Source organism: Hevea brasiliensis, chromosome 11, assembly GCF_030052815.1.
Source record: "Hevea brasiliensis isolate MT/VB/25A 57/8 chromosome 11, ASM3005281v1, whole genome shotgun sequence".
Classification (NCBI taxonomy): Eukaryota; Viridiplantae; Streptophyta; class Magnoliopsida; order Malpighiales; family Euphorbiaceae; genus Hevea; species Hevea brasiliensis.
Genome location: NC_079503.1, coordinates 58,889,686 through 58,914,397, shown reverse-complemented (window position 1 = coordinate 58,914,397; position 24,712 = coordinate 58,889,686). Strand labels below are relative to the sequence as shown.

At 36.4% G+C, this 24,712-nt stretch overlaps 1 non-coding gene across 1 annotated transcript; it reads right to left on the bottom strand.

Moving 5' to 3' along the window:
• Positions 1–278: 278 nt before the first annotated feature.
• Positions 279–386, bottom strand: LOC131170958 (small nucleolar RNA R71). Its single transcript, XR_009141720.1, has one exon. It is a non-coding gene; the product is annotated as a small nucleolar RNA R71 (small nucleolar RNA).
• Positions 387–24,712: the final 24,326 nt, after the last annotated feature.

Sequence of the window (24,712 nt, the reverse complement as noted above, 5' to 3'; positions counted from 1 at the left end):
AAGATGGATTTTGGAGTTCTTCAAATGATTCAAAACTCTCAATTTGGAGGACATCCTTCTGAAAATCCACACACACACCTGAAGAAGTTTGCTATGATTTGCGACATGCAAAAACAACCTGGAGTGTCTGATGATGCAGCAAGATTGAAGCTATTCCCATTCTCTTTGAAAGATAGAGCATTGGATTGGCTTGATTCTTTACCTCATAACTCCATTACAAATTGGGAGCAACTCACTGATGCATTTCTTGCACAATATTTTCCACCTGGAAAAACTCAAGAGTTGAGGAATCAAATGACAGCTTTCAGACCAAGAGAAGATGAGACTCTTTATGAGTCATGGATGAGATGGAAAGAATTGGAAAGATTATGCCCACATCATGCCATTCCAAAATGGATGATAAATCAGAATTTTTACACCAATGTCACTCCTGCAATCAGAGGAATTATTGATGCTCAAACAGGAGGAGAATTTATTATTAAGCATGAAGATGAAGATTATGAGCTATTGGAGAAAATTGCAAAGAATACTCATCTTTGGAGTAGTCCAAGAGGACTAGCTCCAACTCAGAAAAGGCAAGCTGCTGGAATGTATGATCTTGATCCATTCAACATGATTAATGCAAAGTTTGATGCACTTACAAATGTCCTTGCTAAGAAGATGGAAGATTTGAGTATGTTGGTTAGTTCAACATCATCAGCTGGAAGTTCACAACAAGTGGCTTATGTAGAGGAAACAACCAGCTGTGGAGTAGACTATGGAGAACAAGCAGCATACGTTGGTAATTATGGAAACAAGCAAATGGGGAATCCTTATTCTCAAACTTACAATCCAAATTGGAGGAATCATCCCAACTTTTCATGGGGAAATCAGCAAAATCAAGTTCAAAATCAGAATTTTCAACCACAACAGCAGAGTCAAGTTCCATATCAGCAAAATAGGTAACCATTGCCTAATTTTCAGCAGAAAAATATGAACTCTCCACCAAAACAGCAAGAACGAAATTCCACCACTGAAGCTTTATTGCAACAGATTCTTGCCAACCAAAATAAGCATGATGAGGAGATGAGAGAGGTGAAAGCAAGGCTGGAACAGATGCAAACACACAACAGAATGCTGGAAAACCAGATTGCACAACAAGCATCCTCCTCAAGTGCTAAGTCTTTTGGAAAGCTTCCAAGTCAACCAGAAAATCCAAGAGAGTAGTGTCAAGCTATTACTTTAAGAAGTGGAAAAGTTATAAATGATGAGAAGAGTGAAAACAGTGAGAAGAGAGAAAATGAAAAAGGAACTGATGAGAGTGAAAAACAAGAGAGTGCAGAAAAATGTAAGGAGAAATTTGAAGAAAAAGAAGAGAAGTATATACCTCCTGAGCCCTACAAGCCACAACTTCCCTTTCCACAAAGATTTCACAAAGCCAAGCTTGATAGGCAATTTGGGAAGTTCTTAGAGGTTTTGAAGAAACTTTACATAAATGTGCCTTTTGTTGATGCTCTTTCACAAATGCCCTCTTATGCAAAATTCTTGAAAGAAATTCTCTCAAACAAGAGAAAACTTGAAGATGATGAAACTATAGCTTTGACAGAAGAATGTAGTGCTATCCTCCAAAGGAAACTTCCTCCAAAGCTTAAGGATCCAGGGAGTTTTTCAATTCCATGCCACATTGGAGAGTCTTGTTCTACAAAAGCTCTATGTGATTTAGGGGCTAGTGTTAGCCTTATGCCCCTTTCTATCTATGAGAAGCTCAACATGGGAGATCTAAAGCCAACCCACATTTCTCTTCAGTTAGCTGACAGAACAATCAAGTATCCTGAAGGGATTTTGGAGAATGTGCCCCTGAAGGTTGGAAAGTTCTACATACCTGTTGACTTTATCATCTTGGACATGGAGGAAGATTCTAATATTCCAATTATCTTGGGGAGACCCTTTCTAGCTACAGCAGGAGCATTGATTGATGTGAAAGGAGAAAAGCTTACTCTTAGAGTTAGTGAAGAGCAATTAATTTTCAATATTAATAACTCTATGAAGAAGCATCATTCTGAAGCTGATACTTGCTTGAGAGTTGATATCATTGATGAGCTAGTTGAAGAACACTTCAGAAAGAAATATCCAGAAGATCCACTTGAAAATTGTTTAGTTCATGGAGGAGGCATAGATTATAACAACCCTCATGTAGCTGCATATGCTCAACACTTAGAGGGAAGTCCACCATTCATTTCTGCTCCAGTTTTTCAACTCACACAAAAGGAAAAAGCAGAATCTAAGCAACCATCATTCAAGGAAGAAGATGCACCTAAGGTAGAACTTAAGCAACTTCCTTCTCACTGTATGAATTTCTTGGCACTAATAACACTTATCCAAGAATTGTAAATGCAAATTTGAGTACTTTAGAGGTGATTAGTTGTTAAGAGTGTTGAGACAATTTAGGAAAGTTTTGGGATACACCATAGATGACATTAAGGGAATAAGCCCACACTTTTGCATGCATAGAATCAGTTTGGAAGAAAATTGTAAACCATCTATTGAACATCAAAGGAGGTTGAACCCAAATATGAAAGAAGTTGTGAAAAAGGAAAATTTGAAGATGCTTGATGCAGGATCATATATCCCATCTCGCATGAAGACTTGGGTGAGCCCAAGACATGTTGTCCCAAAAAGGGTGGAATGACAGTTGTCAAAAATGAAAATAATGAATTAATTCCCACGAGCAGTGACTAGTTGGCGAATGTGCATAGATTACAGAAAATTAAATGTTGCCACTAGAAAAGATCACTTTCCACTTCCCTTCATTGATCAAATGTTGGAAAGACTAGCTAGGCATTCTTACTTTTGCTATTTAGATGGATATTCAGGTTTTTTTCAAATCCCTATCCATCCAAATGATCAAGAGAAAACCACTTTTACTTGTCCATATGGAACCTTTGCTTATAGAAGGATGCCATTTGGGTTGTGTAATGCACCAGCCACTTTTCAGAGGTGCATGATGGCAATCTTCTCAGATTTCATTGAAGACATAATGGAGGTTTTTATGGATGATTTTTCTGTTTATGAATCTTCATTTGATATATGCTTGGCTAACCTTTCTAAAATTTTGCAGCGATGTGCAGATACTGACCTTGTGTTAAACTGGGAAAAGTGTCATTTCATGGTTCAGGAAGGGATAGTGCTTGGACATTTGGTGTCTAATAGAGGAATAGAGGTTGATAAAGCCAAAGTTGAAGTGATAGAGAAGATGGCTCCTCCTACCAATGTCAAGGGAATTCGAAGTTTCCTAGGACACGCCGGGTTTTACAGACGCTTTATTAAGGATTTTTCTAAAATAGCTAAACCTTTGTCTAATTTGTTAAGTAATGACACACCATTTGAATTTGACCAAGAGTGTTTGGATGCCTTTTGCAGGTTGAAGCAAGCTCTTATCACTGCACCAATCATGCAACCACCTAATTGGAGCCTACCTTTTGAAATTATGTGTGATGCTAGCAACTATGCAATTGGGGTTGTTCTTGGTCAAAGAAAGGACAAAAAGGCTTATGCTATTTATTATGCTAGTAGAACACTGGATGAGGCTCAAACAAATTACGCAACAACTGAAAAGGAATTTTTGGCAATTGTCTTTGCATTGGAAAAGTTCAGACCTTACATTATTGACTCAAAGGTGGTTATATTTTCAGATCATGCAGCCATCAGGTATTTGCTCCGTAAAAAGGAGGCCAAACCGAGGCTCATTAGGTGGATTCTGATGTTACAAGAATTTGATTTGGAGATTAGAGATAAGAAAGGAGCTGAAAATGTAGTTGCTGATAATCTTAGTAGGTTGAAATTGGATGGTGAAGAATTGGATGAAATCCCTATTGATGAGTTTTTCTTGGATGAACAACTTTTCTCTCTTGTTGCTAAACTACCTTGGTATGCAGACTTTGTGAATTATCTATCTTGTGGAATTTTACCTCTAGGTATGACATGGCAACAAAAGAAAAAGTTTTTGCATGAGGTGAAGTTTTATAGATGGGATGATCCTTTACTCTTTAGGAGATGTTGTGATGGTCTAATTAGAAGATGTATTCCTGAAGAGGAGGTACAGAGTATTTTGCATCATTGCCATGCTTCTGATTATGGAGGTCATTTTGGCATCTCTAAGACAGCTAGTAAAATTTTGCAAGCTGGTTTCTTTTGGCCAAATCTTTTTAAGGATGTGAGGAAATTTGTGTTGAATTGTGATAAATGTCAAAGGAGTGGAAATTTGTCAAAAAGATCAAATGCCCTAAATAATATTCTTGAAGTGGAATTATTTGATGTTTGGGGAATAGATTTTATGGGGCCATTCCCTCCTTCATATGGTAATAGATACATCTTAGTTGGGGTTGACTATGTGTCAAAGTGGGTGGAAGCTATTGCAACTCCAACTAATGATGCTAGAGTGGTAGTAAAATTTTTGAAGAAATTTGTCTTGAGCAGATTTGGAGCTCCTAGGGCTATAATTAGTGATGGGGGTTCCCATTTTTGTAATAAGCAATTTGAGAGCTTAATGAGGAAGTATGGTGTAGTGCACAAGATAGCTACCCCATACCATCCTCAAACTACAGGACAAGTTGAAATTTCTAACAGAGAGCTCAAGCATATTTTGGAGAAAACAGTGAACAATTCTAGGAAAGATTGGTTCATCAAACTAGATGATGCTCTATGGGCATATAGGACTGCCTACAAAACCCCTATAGGAACTACTCCCTTTAGGTTGGTGTATGGTAAGTCTTGTCATTTACCTGTGGAGCTAGAACATAGAGCATATTGGGCCATTCAGACCTTGAATTTTGATCTTAAGCAAGCTGGTGAGAAAAGGTTGTTACAACTTAATGAGCTTGAGGAATTGAGGATGGATGCTTATGAAAGTGCCCGTATTTACAAAGAAAGAACTAAAGTTTGGCATGATAAGCATATGAGGAAAAAGGAATTCAAAGAAGGTGATTCAGTTTTGTTGTTCAACTCAAGATTGAAATTGTTCCCTGGAAAACTCAAGTCAAGGTGGACTGGTCCATATAGAGTTTCTAAGGTTTTCCCTTATGGAGCAATAGAAATTTGGAGTAAAAATTCTGGGAATTTTAAGGTCAATGGGCATAGATTGAAGCATTACATAACTGGAGACCCAATACTAGGAGCAAGCTGTTACAAGCTCTCCAATCCCTCACCTCTTTTCAGTAAAATTCATGAAGAGTCCAGCTAAGGACTATAAATTAGCCCTCTTGGGAGGCATCCCAAGTCTTTTTATTTTGCTTTTGTTGATTTACTTTCATTTTCATTAATTTTGTTTTTATCTTAAATCTCCCCAAATTTAAAATTTTGACATTGTTAAATTTTGTCTCTTGTAGATGTAATTCAATGAAGAAAGGCTGGTGAACTGTTGGGAAAGTAATTCTTAACTTGAAAAATTTTGTCCTTCAAAAGAACTGATAAGTTTTTGCTGCATAACCTGTGCAGGAGCTGCAATCTGGTTTATGTAGAGGAAATATACATTCTGCAGCAAAAAGGGTGTCTGCAGCAAATGGCTCATGTTTTTGATGAGGTTGGATGTATTTAAATGGAGGAAGGTTGGTGAACTGCTGAAAGCTGCAATCTGGTTATTGCAGAGGAAAAGTACATTCTGCAGAGCAGAAAAATAGAATCTGCAGCAGATCACTTGTGTTTTTGGTGAGGTTGGGTGGGTAATTTTCTAATATTTGTGCTTATAATGATATTATGGTGGTCAGTTGGTCATTTTTGCAGTTTCGAGCTCCTTTGGGGTTGTAGGATTCAAGGTAGAAATGTTGCATTTTCTTGGCAAATCTTGGAGAGTTCATTTCTCATTTGTGGTTAGATGCAACTTCATGCAGATTTTTATGGAGTTTTATGTGCTAAATGTTGATTTGCAGAATTTGTCTTAAAATGGCATAGTTCTCAAAGGTCTTTTATGTAGGATCCATTTTTACATGCTTGTGTGATGCCTTTTTGATATACTTTGTATATATTGATGTGTTTTTGTTGAAACTTCTCATGGTTTATGCTTCATGGAATTATATTTCCTCATTCTAGGGTATTTTTCACACTTGCAATCCATGTTCTATTGCATTCTTGATCTTGCTAACTTGTGCATAAGCAACTGCATAGCTTATGCAATCCTGCATAACCAAAATTCTTGCCATTTTTCACCTTTATTGCAAGTGCATAAGGAGAGTGCATAGCTTATGCAACTCTGCATAACCTCATTTTGTCAAATTTCATATCTGTCAAAACTTGCATAAGGTGAGTGCATGACTTATGCACATTTTCATAACTTCAAATCCTTCATTTTCTCTCTCTGCCGAGACTTGCATAAGGAGAGTGCATGACTTATGCACTCCTGCATAACCAAAAATCCAAAGCTCCAATTCTGCCGAAGGTTGCATAAGCAGAGTGCATAACCTATGCACTTCTGCATGACCAACAACCCAGAAAAATCAACCTTGCCGAGGGGTGCATAAGGAAGGTGCATAAGTTATGCACCTCTGCATAACCAAGAACTCCAAAAATACAACCTTGCCGAGGGGTGCATAAGCAGAGTGCATAACCTATGCACTTCTGCATAACCAGAAATCAGAAAATCCCAAAAGTTGCCGAGACCTGCATAAGCAATGTGCATAGCCTATGCACTTCTGCATAACCAAAATTCTGAATTTCAAAACCTACCGCAGAGTGCATAGCTTATGCACATCTGCATGACCACCAACCAAAATTCCAAAAATTGCCGAACAGTGCATAAGCAGAGTGCATAACCTATGCACTTCTGCATGACCCAATTTTCTGAAAAACCACTTCTGCCGAGAGATGCATAAGGGGAGTGCATAACTTATGCACTCCCGCATGACTTCGCTCCTCAACATTTCAAGGGTCACCGAAACATGCATAAGGACAGTGCATAAGCATTTCTCTGAAGTTTAAATCATTTTGAAACATGTACAAAAGAGTGCACAGGTTATGCATAAATCATTTTCCCCTTATGCAGTCTCCTACAAACCCGATTCAAATTCATTTTCGGCAAAGAAAATCCCCACCACCTCCACTTCCCGACTCTTCACCCCACGACCGCCCTTCAACCTCCATTCCTTCCGGCATTCTCGCCGTCTCTCTCCCATCTTCTCCACCAGCGCTCTCATCACGAAAACCCTAAATCCCCCTACATTGTCATTTCCCCCTATCTCTTCTCCATCGGCAATGGATTCCCCTCCACATTCCCGCCCTGCCTCTCCTCTCGAAGTCTCTCCATTGTCATCGATACATCCCACGCCCAATCCTCCACCACAAACGACACCCCCACCACCTCCACCAACCACATACAAACGCAAAATCCGATCCAAATCCGTGCGACCCATGTCCTCTGCTCCTCCTCTGTCCAAACGCAAAGACCCACCCACCCCATTTTCGGAACCACCTCCTAAAAAGCCAAAAGCTCCAGCCTCTACACCTTCTTCCAGCAAAAAGACAATTTCAGCAACCCCATTTGTATCAAAGCTACCCTGGCCTCTCCCTGATACAATCCAAAAAGCCGCTTTCAAGAGACTCAAAGATAGAAGGGTACAACCTACTAGGTATATATCTGCTGATGCTCTGCAATCTCTTGGTTTATTTGACAATGTAGTTGCATTTCTTGACGGTATGGGTTGGACAGAATTTGTGCATAAGCAAGAGGTAGTTTATCCAATTCTAGTTTTGGAGTTTATTTCTTCATTCTCTGCTACCCTCAACTTGCATGATGTAGACCATAAACCAATCATGACATTTAGATGCTTGGGGCAAAATAGAGAACTGTCATTAGACCAATTTCATGGCATTTTTGGTTTCGCACTTGATGGGTTCTTTAGAGTACCACATACTGGAGTAGAGGTAGCCAACAAGGGCATTTGGAATCCTGCCCAATTTTGGAGAATCATAACAAACCAACCTCAAACTTTCTCTGCTGGTAGATCCAAAACATCCCAAATCCTTGACCTGCACTTAGGTTTATTCATAGGTGATGGCTAGCACCATATTGGGCGAGGGACTAGTTACAGTCGTGTCAGGCAAATCAACTATTTATGTTATGGTGTGCATTTCACAAAGTTAAGGTATCTCCTGGTTACTTCTTTTGTGAACATGTGCTGCATATTGCCACCAAATCCATTGGTGACATTGTTTTGGGTGGACTCATTACTGTCATAGCCAAGCATTTTGGTTTTAATCCTGCAGAGCACTCAATACCAGCACTCGAGGACACTTCCTATTTTGATACTGCACACTTAACCAAAACAGGGTTCCATTTATCATATTTTGATACTGGCCACCCTGCAGCAGAAACTGAGCCTATTGCACAACCAGAAACCCAACCTTTCACACCAGTCCCACAGCACCCTACTACACCTACCCCACCCCCTCAGCCTACTCAGGACATTCCAGCTACCTCTGCTCAGCCCATACCTCCTACAGCTGAACCTACCTCATCCACAGCACCTCCTGCATTCAACACTAAAGCCTTATTCACCTACCTTGACAGGCTTAGTGATGATATCTACTTTGTGGATAGGAAGCTTGACAGTGGTCTTGATACACTAAAGGATCGTCATGATCAGCTATTTGACCTTGTCATGGAAACTAGGGACAAACAGAAAGAACTGAAGGAAATGGTGAAGCAACTCATGATCTTTTTGGGCATGCCACCCCCACCTCCATCACCTCCTCCAGCACCATCATTTCGACAAATTTACAGAAGCCTACCATTTCTTAGCAATATCCTTGGACAAAGGAAAAACAATAGACATAGATTAGTGTTTATTTTACTTTTGTTCAATCTTGTAGGACCTTTTCTTTGTAAATATGTTCAAACATTTATAGCTTGTTTTGGATTATCTTTGTTTGTTCTGAATTAGTTTGTTTTAAATTCTGTTTCTTTTGAAGTTTTATTGGATAGCTATTACATTAGTCTTCTTTGATTTTTATTGCACTTATTGCCCTTTTGTACATATCTGCCCATACTCTATATATATTTCCATACTTTTACTGCTGGTTGTACATTTCCCCTTGCCAATTCCCATGCAGCAGCTTTTGTATACACTGCACAGCTATGAATTTCCTCATGCACAACTTTTGCATAGCCTGTGCAACTCCTTCTGCTACTTCTGCAGAACTGCACAGGTTGTATTTCCCTTATGCAACTGTCCTGCATAGCCTATGCAACATATATTGCCTCTTATGCAGCACCGCATGGCTTATGCACCTTACCTATGCACATGCTCTGGACAGCACTTAACTCTGCATAACCTGTGCAGTTTCCTATGCATCCCTTTATCTTGAATTCTCATCTGCTACATACCAGGTAACTCTTTCTTTTTGCTCTTAATCTTTACAATTCCTGGTAATTACCATTTACTTTGACTTTTGATAACACATTGCATGAGATATTGAGGACAATGTCCAATTTTGAGTTTGGGGGTGCACATTTTGATTTTTAGCTTTATTTTTCACATTTGAGTATAAGAGCATCCCATCCCATTTCATTTACATATATTGTAAATATTTTACATTTACATCCATACATACATATTCATTACACATTTACACACACATTATACATCACTTAGAAATTGTACAAATTGCATACAAATAGACTCCTTCCATTTAGTTCATGCATTACTCATTTTAGGAATCATGCACCATGCATTAAAATCTTTTGCCAAATCCCTTGAGTATTGAAAATGTGCCTATGAGAGTGATTTGACTCACCTTTTAGTTGGGTTTGTGGATTGAAAGTTTCCTAAAAGGTGCAAGGTTTTGAAGTGTCTATCCCTTGCCTATATCTTCTTAGCCAAAAAGCCACCCAACTAGTCATTTGGAGATGGAAGTGTTTAGAGGGAATTATTGGATATAAGGTAGTCAAATGATGTCTCCCCAATCCTAGAACAAATTTTCTAAACCTTTCAAGGCGAAATATCAGCTTATACTTGAAAAGAGAGATGATTAGGCATTCTTTGATTTAAACCTTCTCATTTTAAACCTTTGGCCCTTTTTCCCAATTAAAATTGACCTTTGAAAACCCCTTTGAGCCTTTTTATCCCTAATTTTTCTTGAAACCCTTATTGCTACCTAGCCAATGAACCAAACACTCCAACCCTTTTCATGAGAATAATTATTCATAATATTAGGTACATAAAAAAAATTAAAAAAAAAAGAAGAAAAGAAAAAAAAAATACAATAAAAGGGAGAAGAAATGCTTGTCACCTTGTAAAAGTGCTAGTATATGTGCTTTTCACCATTGTCATTCAAAATGAAAGAAATCCACCCAAAGTATTAAAAGAAATGAGTTTGGGGGTGGCAATTTTAGGGACAATCATCAAAAGAAAATGCAAAATACAAGTTAAAGTATCAAAATATCCCTCCATTTTTATGTGCTTTGTAAACTATGCTAGCACTTGACAATCCTCATTGTGTATTTCTCTCTCCCACATATATAAAAAAAAAAAATATATATATATATATATATATATATATATATATATATATATATATATATATATAATAAAGTGTACCTTATGTTTCAAAATTGCAACATATTCTCATGCTTTGAATACTTTTTACCCATTTTTCTTCTTAGCCTCTTTTTGAATCCCATGGCCCCATTACATCCATAAAAAGACCTTTGATCTCTTGAAAGTACTTGCTACATTAGTGGAGATAGGGGTAGGGAATTTGCCTATGGGATTGGAGAACTATTCATTCATTCATTCAATTCCATCATTCTATATAGAGACACTTTGACTATTGATTGTTCTAGAATTCCTTTTGAGCATGACTCTCTCTTTTGATTGGTTGGTTTGGGGATTTGAATGATAATTGACTTGATGGCTAAGCGGTGAAAGCTTGGATAAGCATTAAATTCTTTGCATTTTGAAGGATGGGTATATGGATTGTTGGTATGGCTAAAGGTGTGTTAAGTTACCTTAATGAGTGATTTTCATAACTCTTTGGATAAGGCACCCCTAAAAACTTTGCACCACATTTTAAAGTTTGCTTGAGGATAAGCAAAAGCTTGAGTTTGGGGGTATTTGATGCACACATTTTGCATAGTCATTTAGGTCTAATTTTATAGCTATTTTATTTGATTATTAGTCACTTTTAGCTAATTTCATTAGTTATTTAGTTAGTTTTCCATAATTGTCAATTTTGGATTAATTTGTAATTTTTACTTTGTTTTGTAGGAAAAATGGTGTTTTTGAAGGACTGAAGAGAATTTTGCCATTGAGGAGTGCCTTCCACAGCCCAAAGATGTCAAAAACAAGTTTTCAAGCTGAAATATGCATTGACCAAACTGTGCATAACTTGCCGCATAAGCTATGCAGATCTGCATAAGGAGAAAGATCACTGTTCCAGAACCAACCGAAATGTGCATAAGGAGACTGCATAGCCTATGCACATTCTCGCCTCCCTTATGCACATTCACGAAATTGTGCATAACCTATGCACCAAGTCATGCACCGCATAAGTGACCCGAACCAGCTGAATCAGATAAGGGATCGCATAACTTATGCGATCCACTTATGCGATCCCTTGAAGAGTTCATTAATGAGTGGCAGAGATTCCCTCAAATAATTCCTCCTAGAACATACTATTTTAGGGCTCCATGTCAGAAAAATGCTATATATAGTCTCATTTTCCCATTTTAAGGGGGACAAGGAGCAAAGAAGAAAAGGAGGAGGCTAAGCAGAATTTGAGGAGTCATTTTCACCTTCCACACCATTTTCAACTAAGATTTGCAGATTTCTTCCTTCCTTTACATTTTTCTACATTTCTAGTGTTTAATTTCTTACTTCTTAGCTTAGATTAAAGCTTTATTTCCATTTAAACTCATCAAATCTTGTAAGCATTATGGATAGTGAGTAGTTTACTTTTGATTCTGGAGTAAGGGTTGTAATATTTGAGATATTTTGTGGATTTTGATTGGGTAATCCATATTTTGTGTTCTTAATGAGTTTTATTCATTTCTTGTATGCTTAATGACATGCTTAATGTAGGATCCCATTGAGTAATGTTCTTAATCCATGGTTGAAGCACCGAAAGGAGAAGGCCTTGTGATAGATAATCAAGAAATTGGACTTAATTAACTTAGACCTAGAAATAGGCTAAGGATTAAGAGGATTCACAGATTAATTAAGGAACTTAATGGGTCTTAATTAATTCTAACTCCACGAAAGTAGGATTAGTTTGATTAAGGCACTCTTTGTCTCACTCGAAAGGGAATTCAAAGGATTTAAGAATTAATCTCCTTAAAACCCATAAGTTTCATAAGATTGGATAACCAATTTAAAATCCCAAAATAGCTCGAATATGAAATCCCGAACTCCGGAATCACCTTTTTACCATTGTTAATTTCTAATCGAAATTAATTGCTTACCATTTTAAATATTGCCATATTTGAACTTGCTTATTTCTATTTGATGCAATTTTAGTTTAATTAATACATTGTTGAATAGAATATTAAATTTGCACATTTAGATTTCATACTCCATTACCCATTAATTCATTATTTTAATTTCATAAATACTTCAATTTAGTCAACTTTTATATCGAAAATTCAATCATTAACACAACTCCTCGTGGGATCGATATTTTTCTATACTACTTGTACGACCCGTACACTTGCGGTTGGGACGCATCAAAAACTAATTGAATTTTTATAACTAATAAATTGAAATGATAGTAACAAAGTGAATTATGTGATAGATCCTTGAGGATATGCTGAGGAGTTGTGTCATTGAGTTTGAGGGGACTTGGGATAGATATCTCCCATTGGTAGAATTTGTATATAACAATAGCTACCAAGCTAGCATTCAAATGGCCTCGTATGAAGCACTGTATAGGAGGAAGTGTAGAACCCCAGTATGTTGGACTGAATTGGGCGAAGATAAGCCGGTAGGACCAGACCTGGTGAAACAAACTGAGGAGAAAGTAAAAATAATCAAAGCAAATTTGAAGGTTGCCTCAGATAGACAGAAATCTTATGCCGATTTGAAGAGAAAAGAGATAGAGTATGCAGTTGGTGATAAAGTGTTTCTCAAAGTCTCACCGTGGAAGAAGGTACTGAGATTTGGAAGAAAGGGTAAGTTAAGCCCTAGGTTCATTGGCCCATATGAAGTCATTGAACGTGTGGGACCAGTGGCCTATCAGCTAGCTTTACGACCAGAACTAGATAAGATCCATAATGTATTCCATGTGTCTATGCTAAAAAGATACCGCTCAGACACTTCACATGTCATCTCCATGGAAGAGATTGAAATCCAACCGGACTTGACATATACAGAAGAGCCTATACGGATCCTGGCTCGGGAAGTGAAGGAACTAAGAAATAAAGAAATTCCACTGGTGAAAGTACTTTAGAGCCACCACAATACCGAGGAAACAACTTGGGAAAGTGAAGAGACGATGAAGCAACAGTTCCCTCAAGTGTTTGCATCAAGTAAATTTTGAGGATGAAATTTTTATTAGAAGGGAAGAGTTGTAACATCCTCACTTTAGCTAGTCCATACAGTCTACTGTTTCGACGACCAATGTCGGTCCTGACAGTTAGAATGTTTGAAATTATAATTAGACTAGAGTGGAGAGTTATAAATAAACCAAATAATGATAAGAAAAATTAAGAAATATTTTTAGGAATGAAATACACTAAGGTTAAATGAGTCGAAACCCCAGTGATGAGTAACCCGAAGGGGAAGTGACGGTGAAGGCCGTTAACAACCCTAAACTCAGGGAAAACTTCATAAAATAATTTTTGATACCTCAGGGAAGGATTATTGGGGTTCCCATGATAATAAAATGTTAACAAAACACAAGAAAATTTTAATCCATCGGTACACACAATTTTAGCTCGTTAAGCCAAACAGAGGGCATTTTGGTCATTTCGTCTTCAGAGATGATTTTTGACCAACTTGTTCATTTATGTAAGTGAATTATATGACATGAAATATGAACAAATATTGATGAAAATTTTATTAAAAATGAATAGCAAGAGAAAGGAAAGAAAATGAAAATAAATGGGATTTATTACCTAATGCTTATGTAAGCAAGAGGTAATTAAATCCTATGGCCAATCAAAATAAAGAAACACAATTAAAATACATTAAAACTAAAGAAAAGAAGGCAGAAATCTAGAATAAACCAGCAGCTCTTTCTCCCTTCTTCAAGCCGCCCCCTTTGTTCCTCCATTTTCAAGCTTACCAAAGCTTGATTTCTTTGGTTTTTAACCAAATAAAGCCTAAGTTCCCAACATAAAATCTTGTTCTTTCATCTTGGTGAAGCTTTTGGGAGTAAAAAGAAGTGTAAAGGAAGAATTCTCACAAGTTTGGAAGTGACTCCATTAGAGGTATGTGACCAAACTTAATCTTTCTCTTTCAATTCATGTTGAAGGAGTGAAATTGAATGCAAATTTACAAGAAAATTTAACAAACATTATGTGTATGCCTTGCTTAAAATTTCAATAGCCTTGGGCTTGGTAGAGTTTTGAAGATTTTTTTGAATTAAAATGATACCCTAGCTGCCCTTAATACTAACCTATTATTTAGGATAGTGAAAGGTAAGTGAATGCATGATTTGAGATGGAATGGGTTAGGGTTTGGGTATGAAATTGAGACCTTGATCATATAATGGTGAAAGTAAGTTTTAATGGTCAATTAGTGACCATTTGGTTATGTGTGAATAAGAAATAAAGTGCTTTGTTTAGTGGGAATTGAAGTTAGTGTTGCTGCCTTGGCTGACCTGCAGGACTGAGCATGAGTCCAGCAAGTTTGGGTAGCTATAACTGGAGTTTTGTAGATTCAATTGGTACAAGGTCAATTGGACATGAAACTAGACACATAATGGCACAACTTTGGTGAAGAAACCCTACCCAGAAAACCAAACAAAGTTGACCTAAAGATTGCCCTAATCCGGGTGACCTGCATTCTGCCTGGGCAAAATGACCAAATAAACAGTGTTTATTCATTTGATCATAACTCAGTGTATAAAGGTCCAATTGACCTTAACTTTTACCAGCAGAAAGCTGAGATATAGACCTACAACTTTCATGGAGAAACCTAACCCAACTTTTGACCATAACATATTCAAAAAGTGATCTGCAGTTACTGCATAAAACACTGTAGATTTGGTCAGTCCAGAAAATCTGGAAAGTTTGCAATCCGGCCAATTATGGTTTTTAAGCCATAACTTGAGTTACAAAACTCCAAATGGAGTGATTCGAAAAAGGATATGTAATTAGACACAATAAGGAACAATTTTCATGTTGATAACTTTGCCAAATTCTCACTGTAAAAATGACTAATAGAATAGTAAACACAAGGCTTGAAATCTAAAAATTTTGAACAACTAACACTATGCTTAGAAATAGTATTGGCAACCAATACCAACAACTTTAAAATGCAAAATGTGGTATGTTGGGAGTATTAGAACCAATGTACCTATTGCCTATGCAAAAGTCAACATTTTAGTTAACTAATGAAATGAATAGTAACACCTAAGCTTAAATTTCAAGAATTGTATAATTTAAGAGTGTAACATGCCCTAGTACACCTAGCAAGATTGGTTTAGATAGATTGGTATGCCAATAGGGTTCTGTTAGTAGTATTACATATGGCTTCATGCTATTCTGTGTTTTATGACCTCACGTGCCATTCTGTGTTATAATAGCTTTTGGCTATGTTGATTGAGTTGTTATACTTGGGTTTTATCCCTGATAATTATTACAGTTTATTAGCTATTCTGTTGCACACCGAGAGACACAATGTGACCGATGGTGTGATGGTCCGAGGTACTTGGTACCCAGTGCCAGTTTACCCGTTTATCCTGTCCAGTTGACTAGTATAGGTTGCTCGGGCAATTAAAATAAATCTTACCAAATTTTAATCGAATAATACTGCAATGAATGCCAGGAATTAAGTCTACATAAAATGTAAACATACATTCTGCATATTTATTTTATTTAGTTATTTTTATTTTATATTGTTACCCCTAAGAAGAATTACTTAGCGCATCCCTTTTGCCACGCGCAGGTACTGGAGACATAGCTGGGGAGTCCAACAGACCTTAGACTGGGTGAATTTTCAGATCTGCACACAGAGTCCAGAGTCACCTCACATTTGCAGTGCATTGGTAGGACATTAGGCTACTTTTGGTATTTTGTATTTTGTAAACTTTTATAATCAGACCTTTATTTTGCCATGTATATTATAAACTCATGTAATTATGTTTTGATGTAATTATCTATAAATCATGTTTAGTAATAAATTTAAGTATTTCTTATTGAGTTGAGTGTGATATGAAATGAATTGAATTTTGAAATATTGAAGTCATTTTAGAAATTGTGGAAATATATTGGTGATTGACTGAGATTGATAATATGATTATATTGGAAGTGATTTTAACAAATTCAGAAGAATTGTTTTTTTTCAATTTATAGCTGGCACTCTGCCGAATTTTCTATAAAATTTGCGAAAAATTCAGATTAATCAAAATTATAAATAAATGAATTAAAAAGGATAAATTGTAATGAAAATATGATTTGGTGCTCCGGCACACTGTGTGGTATATCTTGCTCGGCTACACTGTAGACAGGTAAGGGGTGTCACATTTTCAAAATTTAATACCACTTATTTCTCATGGACATTTAGGTCAAAAGTCCACTCTAGGTGTTAAATGACTAAAATGCCCCTCTTCGGGTTGTATTTCTAATTTTTTGGTACTACCGATTAACTCCTTGACCCGCCTATTTCTTAAATTTTCGTTTTTTGTTTATACTGACTTATTAATTTTTCTTTGACATTTTCTAAGTCCATTATATCTCAATAAATGTTTATTTAAGTCTTAAAAATATTTCTCAGGGTTTCCCGCGGTCCAAGGCTAGTCAACAGTCCTCACCGCAACTTCCCAGTGCGGTCACCCATCGCTACAGTGCTGGCTCATTTAACTTACTTTCATTTCGTCTCTTTTATTTTTTTTCTTAATTTTTCTTGTATTTTCTTTTTATTTATTTCATCAATTTATGCCTGTTTATTATCACTAAAGTGTAGTTCCAGACATCCTGACTTGTCCGGACCGACATTAGGTCATCAGAGTAGTCGAATGTACGGACTACGTAAAGTGAGGGCGTTACATTTCTTTGCTGGTAGACAGGAGACTCCCAGCATAGTGGTTTAAGCAAGAGAACTCCCTCTCATACTCTACCACTGATCTGTTGCCTTGCTTCAAACTCAGAAATTCTTGCAACTTTTGATCTACATATGCATCTGGGACATATTTCTGTCTGAACTCTCTGATAAAGTCGTCCCAGCTCAATACTGGCGGTTCTGCCAAGCTGCGGGGGGATGGTATTCACTAGTCATAAACATCCCCTTGCAGTAGCGATATTGAATACTCGAATTTTAGTTCATCTGGGCAGTGTAGTTTCTTAAACACTAGGTCCATTCTCTCTAGCCACTGCTCTGCCTCTAAAGGGTCTACTGTCACACCTTACCCCTCTGTAAGGCATAACATGATCCTGTAGAATACCTAATGAACTATCGAACTTCACCTACCGATAACTCATTAAGTACCCTACAAGGGATTTTAAAACAATTTTCTTACATTTATAAGTCGGGAGCATTTTCTAATAGGTATTAAAACATTTAATTAAAGTTGAAAACTAGTTAAAATTTTTGGCCCATTTTATTTTATAAAAATTTCGACAGAGTGCCGTCTGTATTTTGAGAAAATAGATCTTTAAATTCCTGTAAAAAGCACTTCAATAATTTGTCTCAACAACTTCTTCAAATTCACAACCATCCCAATCAATTTCAACATCATTTATCAATTTTCAAAAATTCAAATCCACAATTTCCAATATTCAACAATCATCAAAATACCATTAATCAATTTCATTCAATTTAAAGCAAAATACTTCCATTCATATTTCATTAAAGATAAAACAATTTATATACATCATTATAAAAATTTACATTAAGAGAAATTCAAACTAAAATTTATTATAAACTTTATACAAACTGCTCAAGACCACTTTTACATGTCCATACCTTTACATACATTACATACATCAAAATAAATTTTTACAGTCAGGGTATAAAATATACCCGATAGACTTCAGAGTAGGTACCTCCTCTGTCCTCAGCAGCTCACTCTGCTACTCTTCTAGTCTCTATATCTGCGACAGCAATAACAGCTATCGTTGAGTACTAGGACTCAGTGGTGCACAACATACTAAAATAATCTTTATGCAGAATTTAAATCATATTTATTCAAAAATTGGACTGAACATGAGAATTAAATACAAAACATGAATTATGAGATTTTAATCCAAACAATTTCATTTCAAAGTGTCAAAACCAATTTCATAAAACCCACAGTTATATCATGCCATTTGAAACAAATATAATCTCAATAGCCAGAGGCTAAGGAGAAGTCACATCACAAGGCTAGCTAGCTCAAATATAGGGGAACCCATTCTTTTTCTTCTTCTACTGGCACACACCTCAACACTTCAGCCAGAGAAGGAATCAAAATTCGAAATTGTTTTCCCGCACTAGTCATGCTAGTGAGGTGTTCAAATATATGGTCATGACACTGTGGTTTCAAAACTTATCTTAACAATTTACTAAGCATTTATTGCCATTTCAAACATACACAAATAAACTTTCAACAATTCAAAGCAAAAGCATAATACACATTTCATGCACTTTGTAAATGAATTTTAAAGCATTTCAATGTTGTGCCCAAACCTTATATGATTCGCCTTTTGGCCTTGACTCGACACCTCGGGTTCTTTCCCGGTGTTCTTTTCCACTGAAACACACAGTTTCACAGTGTTTCAGTATCATAACTTAGCATAAATCCAAAAATAAATTTAAATTCACTTTTACCTAGCTCTAATATGCTAAACTTGACTTTCTTTAAAATTTGTGTTTTGGGTTTACTACTCACGATACTATTCAAGTCAATTTGTTGACTTTCTAAGGCTTAATAGGTATGGGAATTCCAACTTCACCCACATACCACATTTTGGTTACTAAATTTGTTGGTTTTAGTTGTTTACTTAAATTCTAAGTCTTTTAGGCAAATTTGCAAATTTTCAGTTTTGGTGTCTTAAGTTGCACTGTTCCATTGGTTATTTTACTGTTAGAATTTGGCAAAATTTTCTTCATAGAAAATGTTCCCTATTGTCTAAAATTTATTCCTCTTTTTGAATCACTCCAATTGAAATTTTGTAGCTCAAGTTATATCCATTTGAATCATGGCTGCCAGATTGGACTTAACCCAGATTTCTGGGCACCAAACTGGTTCTGGCAGTTTTAGGTCACCAAATTTGGGTGGCCAAATGACTTGGTTAAAGGCATAATTTGGGTTTGTGTTCTTCATGAAAGTTTTAGGTCTATATCTCAACTTTTCACTGGTAAAATTTCAGGTCATTTAGACCTGCCTAGCTGAAGTTATGGCCAAATGAATAAACACTGTTCATTTGGTCATTTTTAGTATAGGTCAAATTGCCAATTCCGGATTTGGTCAATTTGTTCACTAGGTTTTGGTCACTTTTTGGGCATGATTCCTAAATAAAAAATGTTCCATTTTGTGTCCATTTTCATCCCCAATTGACCTCACACCAATTAGACTTGTAAATTTTTATTTTTGGTCCCTAAAAGGGACCTTAGTCCTGCTGCCTGCAGCATGACCCTAAGCAATCCGAACTTGTATTTGGTTCCAAGACTTCTAACATACTCCAATTGGTCACAAATGACCATTTCTTACCTCAAACCAAGTTCAACACACCATTTAACACATTCTCACATTTTTGTCTTTAAAACCCTAGGTGCCAAACCCTAATTCACCTATTTGTTGAATTTAACTAGTTAAACACATATACACATGCTTCCTTAACTCATTCAAACTTACCTACACTATTTATTCAATCAAATTCGTATATTATCATCACAAACCCTAGCTGGCCAAATTTTTCACTAGTCCTCCAATAATTATTTTCTTTTAATTTTAAGTTAAAATCTAAGCTACTTGAACCAAAAACATAGAAATTAAACTAAGAAATGGAGGTTTGCTCACTAACCTCAACCTTTGATTTTCAATCTTCAATTCCCTTCTTCTGTTCTTCTTTCTTTCTTGCTCAAACTTCTTTTCAAGTTGCCAAAACAAGTTTTAAGTAATAAAATTGAGGAAATCTATGGTTACTTTAAAGGTTTGAAAGCTTGAATTTAAGCTTTTATGGAGGATTTTGAAAGAGAGAGCTTGGGAGAGAGAGACAGCAAGGAATGGAAGACCACCTTTTTTTTTCTTTTCTTTTCTTTTATTTTTCTTTTTTTATGTCTTTAGGAAGACCACAAATTTAAATTAAATAAATTTTAATTATAATAATTATTGCATCATGCATAAGGTCATGCATGATGTCATCACTTTTTACTTTTTCCTCTTTTTTTCTCTTTTTTTTATTTTTCTATTAGTTCTTTAATTTAATTCCCGATTCTGAAATTTTTTTTTCTTCGATTTTATTTGACAGTTAGGTCAGGAGTCAACTCTCAGGGTCAATTGACCAAATTGCTCCTCGTCGGTTCGGCCCGGTTTGCAAATAATTCAATATTTCTTCCGGATCCTTGACCAAATTATTTGACTGGCTTAACAGTTCTTTTTTGTGATTTTCTCTTTACCACTGTGTTCGCAATAGTCCTAAGGACCGTGGTGTCACATTTTACAGTTCGAAATTTGAGTTTAAATCGACTTCGCAATCCTTCCCAAGAAGGTCACCCATCGTTGTGACTCTCGGCTCATTTAACTTCTTATGTTCTGTTTTTCTTATTTATACTTAACTAATTGGCAATTACTAATTATTTGTGTTCAGGGCTTATCTAGTTATCTTAAGTGTGGTTCTAATCCCCTTAATTGTCCGGACCGGCACCGATCACCGAAATAGTGAAATATACCAGGCTATGCAAATAGGGGTATTACAATTCTCTCCCCCTTAAAATAAATTTTGTCTCGAAATTTTACTTGGTATCAATCTCTGAACAGCTGTGGGTGCTGTCTCCTCATGTCCTCCTCTCGTTCCCAAGTAGCTTTTTGGCCCGAATGATGGTTCCACAACACTTTCACTAACGGTATCTGCTTATTCTGTAGTTGCTTCACCTCATAAGCTAGAATCTCTATGGGTTCTTCCTCATATGTGAGGTCTAGATTCACTTCAATTTCTTCCACTGGTAGTATATGAGATGGGTCTGATCGATACCTCCTCAACATGGACACATGGAAGACATTATGTATCTTTTCTAACTCTGGAGGTAGTGCCAACCGATATGCCAAAGGACCCACTCTTTCCAGAACCTCATATGGCTTGGTAAAACGAGGAATTAGTTTCCCTTTTCTGCCGAATCTCATAATTCTCTTCTAAGGGAAAACCTTGAGGAATACTTTGTCACCCACTACAAACTCAATATCCCTTCTCTTTAAATCAACATAGGACTTCTAACGGTCTGATGCAACCTTGAGTCGATCTCTAATTAATCTGATTTTCTCTTCAGTTTGCTGAACAATTTCTGGGCCAATCATCTTTCTTTCACCTGCTTCATCCCAACACATGGGAGTTCTGCATTTTCTGCCATCCAAAGCTTCATATGGAGGCATCCCAATGCTTGATTGGTAGCTGTTATTATAAGCAAACTCAATCAAAGGCAAGTGTGTGTCCCAACTGCCCTCAAATTCAATCACACAACCCCGTAGCATATCCTCCAAGATCTGAATTACCCTTTCAGACTGGCCATCTGTCTGTGGGTGGAATGCAGTACTATAGTTCAATCTAGTTCCTAAGGCTCTCTGAAGACTACCCCAGAATCTAGAAATGAACCTAGGATCTCTTCTGATACAATGGATACTGGCACTCCATGCAGTCTTACTATCTCATCAATGTACAACTTGGCCAATCTTTCTAAACTGTAGTCCATCCAAACTAGCAAGAAATGAGCAGACTTGGTTAGTCTGTCAACAATGACCCCTACTGCATCATGACTCTTTTGTGTCCTCGGAAGTCCCATCACAAAATTCATTGTTATTCTCTTCCATTTCTACTCTGGTACTGGCAGTGGATGTAACAACCCAGCGGGTACTTGATGCTCTGCCTTCACTTGTTGACAAGTTAGGCATTTGGAAACAAATTTTGGCACATCTCTTTTCATACCCATCCACTAGTAATGCTCCTTTAGCCCTCTATACATTTTTGTACCACCAGGGTGCATGGCAAAAGGAGACTCATGTGCTTCCTTCAAAATGATCTGCCTCAAATCAACATCATTAGGAATACACATTCTGCCCTGGTGTAGCAATAGACCGTCATCTCTTATTGAGAATTCTGGTTTCTTGCCCTGCCGGACTTCTTCCAATAGATTCTGATACTTCTGATCATTCTGAGCAGCCATTCTGATCTGATCAATCAACACTGGCTATACATGCCATGCCACTGCTGTCTGCCCCTCATCATCAATCTCTAAGCTGGCATGTAATGATCTCAACTCATGTACCATAGACAAAGGAGTAACCCGTAGACTTGCCATAGTCTTGCGACTTAAGGCGTCAGCTACAACATTAGCTTTCCCTGGCTGATAGTCTATCAGACAATCATAGTCTTTTATCAACTCTAACCATCTCCTTTGTCTGAAATTCAACTCTTTCTGAGTGCCCAAATACTTCAAACTCTTATGATCTGTGTAGATGTAGCACTTCTCCCAATACAAATAATGTCTCCAGATCTTAAGAGCAAACATAATAGCTGCAAGCTCCAAATGTCACACCCTACTTCCCCGTAAGATGTAACATGATCCCGTAGTACACCTAATGAATTACCGTACTTCGCCTACCGATAACCCATTAGATATACTACAAGGGATTTTAAAACAATTTTCGTGAAATTTAAATCATCGATTAAAATTTGGTGTTATGAAATTTTTTCAAAATTTCCGCAAAGTGCTGACTGTGTTTTGAGAAAATAGTTCTTCAAACCTGAAAAGGAAAAAACACTCAATATATTTTCTCAAATACAACTCCAATAACTTCATTTCAACTCACAATTCAAATCTCAATAATCAAATCTATCACACCCTACTCCTCGTAAGATGTAACATGTTCCCATAGTACACCTAATGAATTACCGTACTTCACCTACCGGTAACCCATTAAATATACTACAAGGGCTTTTAAAACAATTTTCATTCATTTTGGAATTGGTGGGTAAATTTTTTTTTTCAAATATTAAAAACCTTCATTTAGAGTCCAAACATAAATCAAATTTTTGGATATTTAAAATTTCAGTAATTTTTACAAAAATTTTGGCAGAGTGCCGTCTGTATTTTGAGAAAACAGTTCTTCAAAACCTGAAAATAGAAACACTCCCAATATATTTTTCAATCACAACTCCAAATGCAACCACCAAACCTCAAATCAACAGCAATAGCAACACTTCAATTCAAAATCCAAATTTCAAATCAAGAATTAATATCTCAAAACATTTCATAACTCATGCACGTTACATTTTAAATCATTAATTTACAATCATAAGTTAATTTACAGATGCAAAATCTCAAAAATAATATTATTATAATTTTATTTGTACAACTGCTCAAATTACAGAGATACATATGCATACTATCATATTTACATCAAACTAAACTACCAGGGTATAGACAAATACCCGCACAAAAATTCTTCAATTGTGCTCTTCTCTAACTGGAGCAGCTCGCTCTGCTGCTATGTCATTTTCTCTATCTGCAACAGTAAGTTAAAGCTATCGTTGAGTATATAAATACTCAGTGGTGCACAATAAAGCATAAAATGCATAATAAAAAACATTTATGAACAAATCATCATTCAAAAATCTCATAATCGCATTTCACAATTTTTTTTTCTCAAATCACATTTATAACAAATCATAATTTTCAAAGCTTAATATAGCACAACTTGATCAAACAATTTAATAAACATAGTGTTGCCAAACAGTAACACCACTTAGGCCATGACACAAAATTTCCGAACATGTCGTGTGAACATCACGACAAGGCATACTCACCCCACTAATCGAAATCAATGAGGGAGGTGGCTAGCTAGCTAATGAGTACTCATCCAAACTCGCCCCTCAGACCAGAAAGCCAGAGAGGGAGGAAAGCGATCAAATATCAAACTCACCCCACAAGTGGAGGAGGAACATATTAGTATTGCCATGCCAAGTGTGAATTACAAACAATTTAAATCAAGTTATTCAAATATTTTATACAATTCACAAATTATATTTCATTCTAAACTTTTCATTTACAAAGTAGGCAACACACTATTTTTGAAATAAGATTTTCAAAGCCATAACTAAATTCAAAACCATATTGTTCAAATATTTCATACAAATCAATAATTAATTTTTCCTTCCAAATTTTCATTGTAGAATAGGCAACACAACATTCTCGAAATTCATAATGAACAAACACATTCACAATGTATAACAAATCAATTTCCATTATGAAAACTATAATTTAAAATTTTTGTGCACAAACCTGACGTGAGTCTCCTCTAGGCCTTGACTCAGTCCTTTATACCTTCCGGGTCTTTTTCAGCTGAAACACAACATTTATAGTGTTTCAGTGTCTTATTTCATAGTAAATCCAAT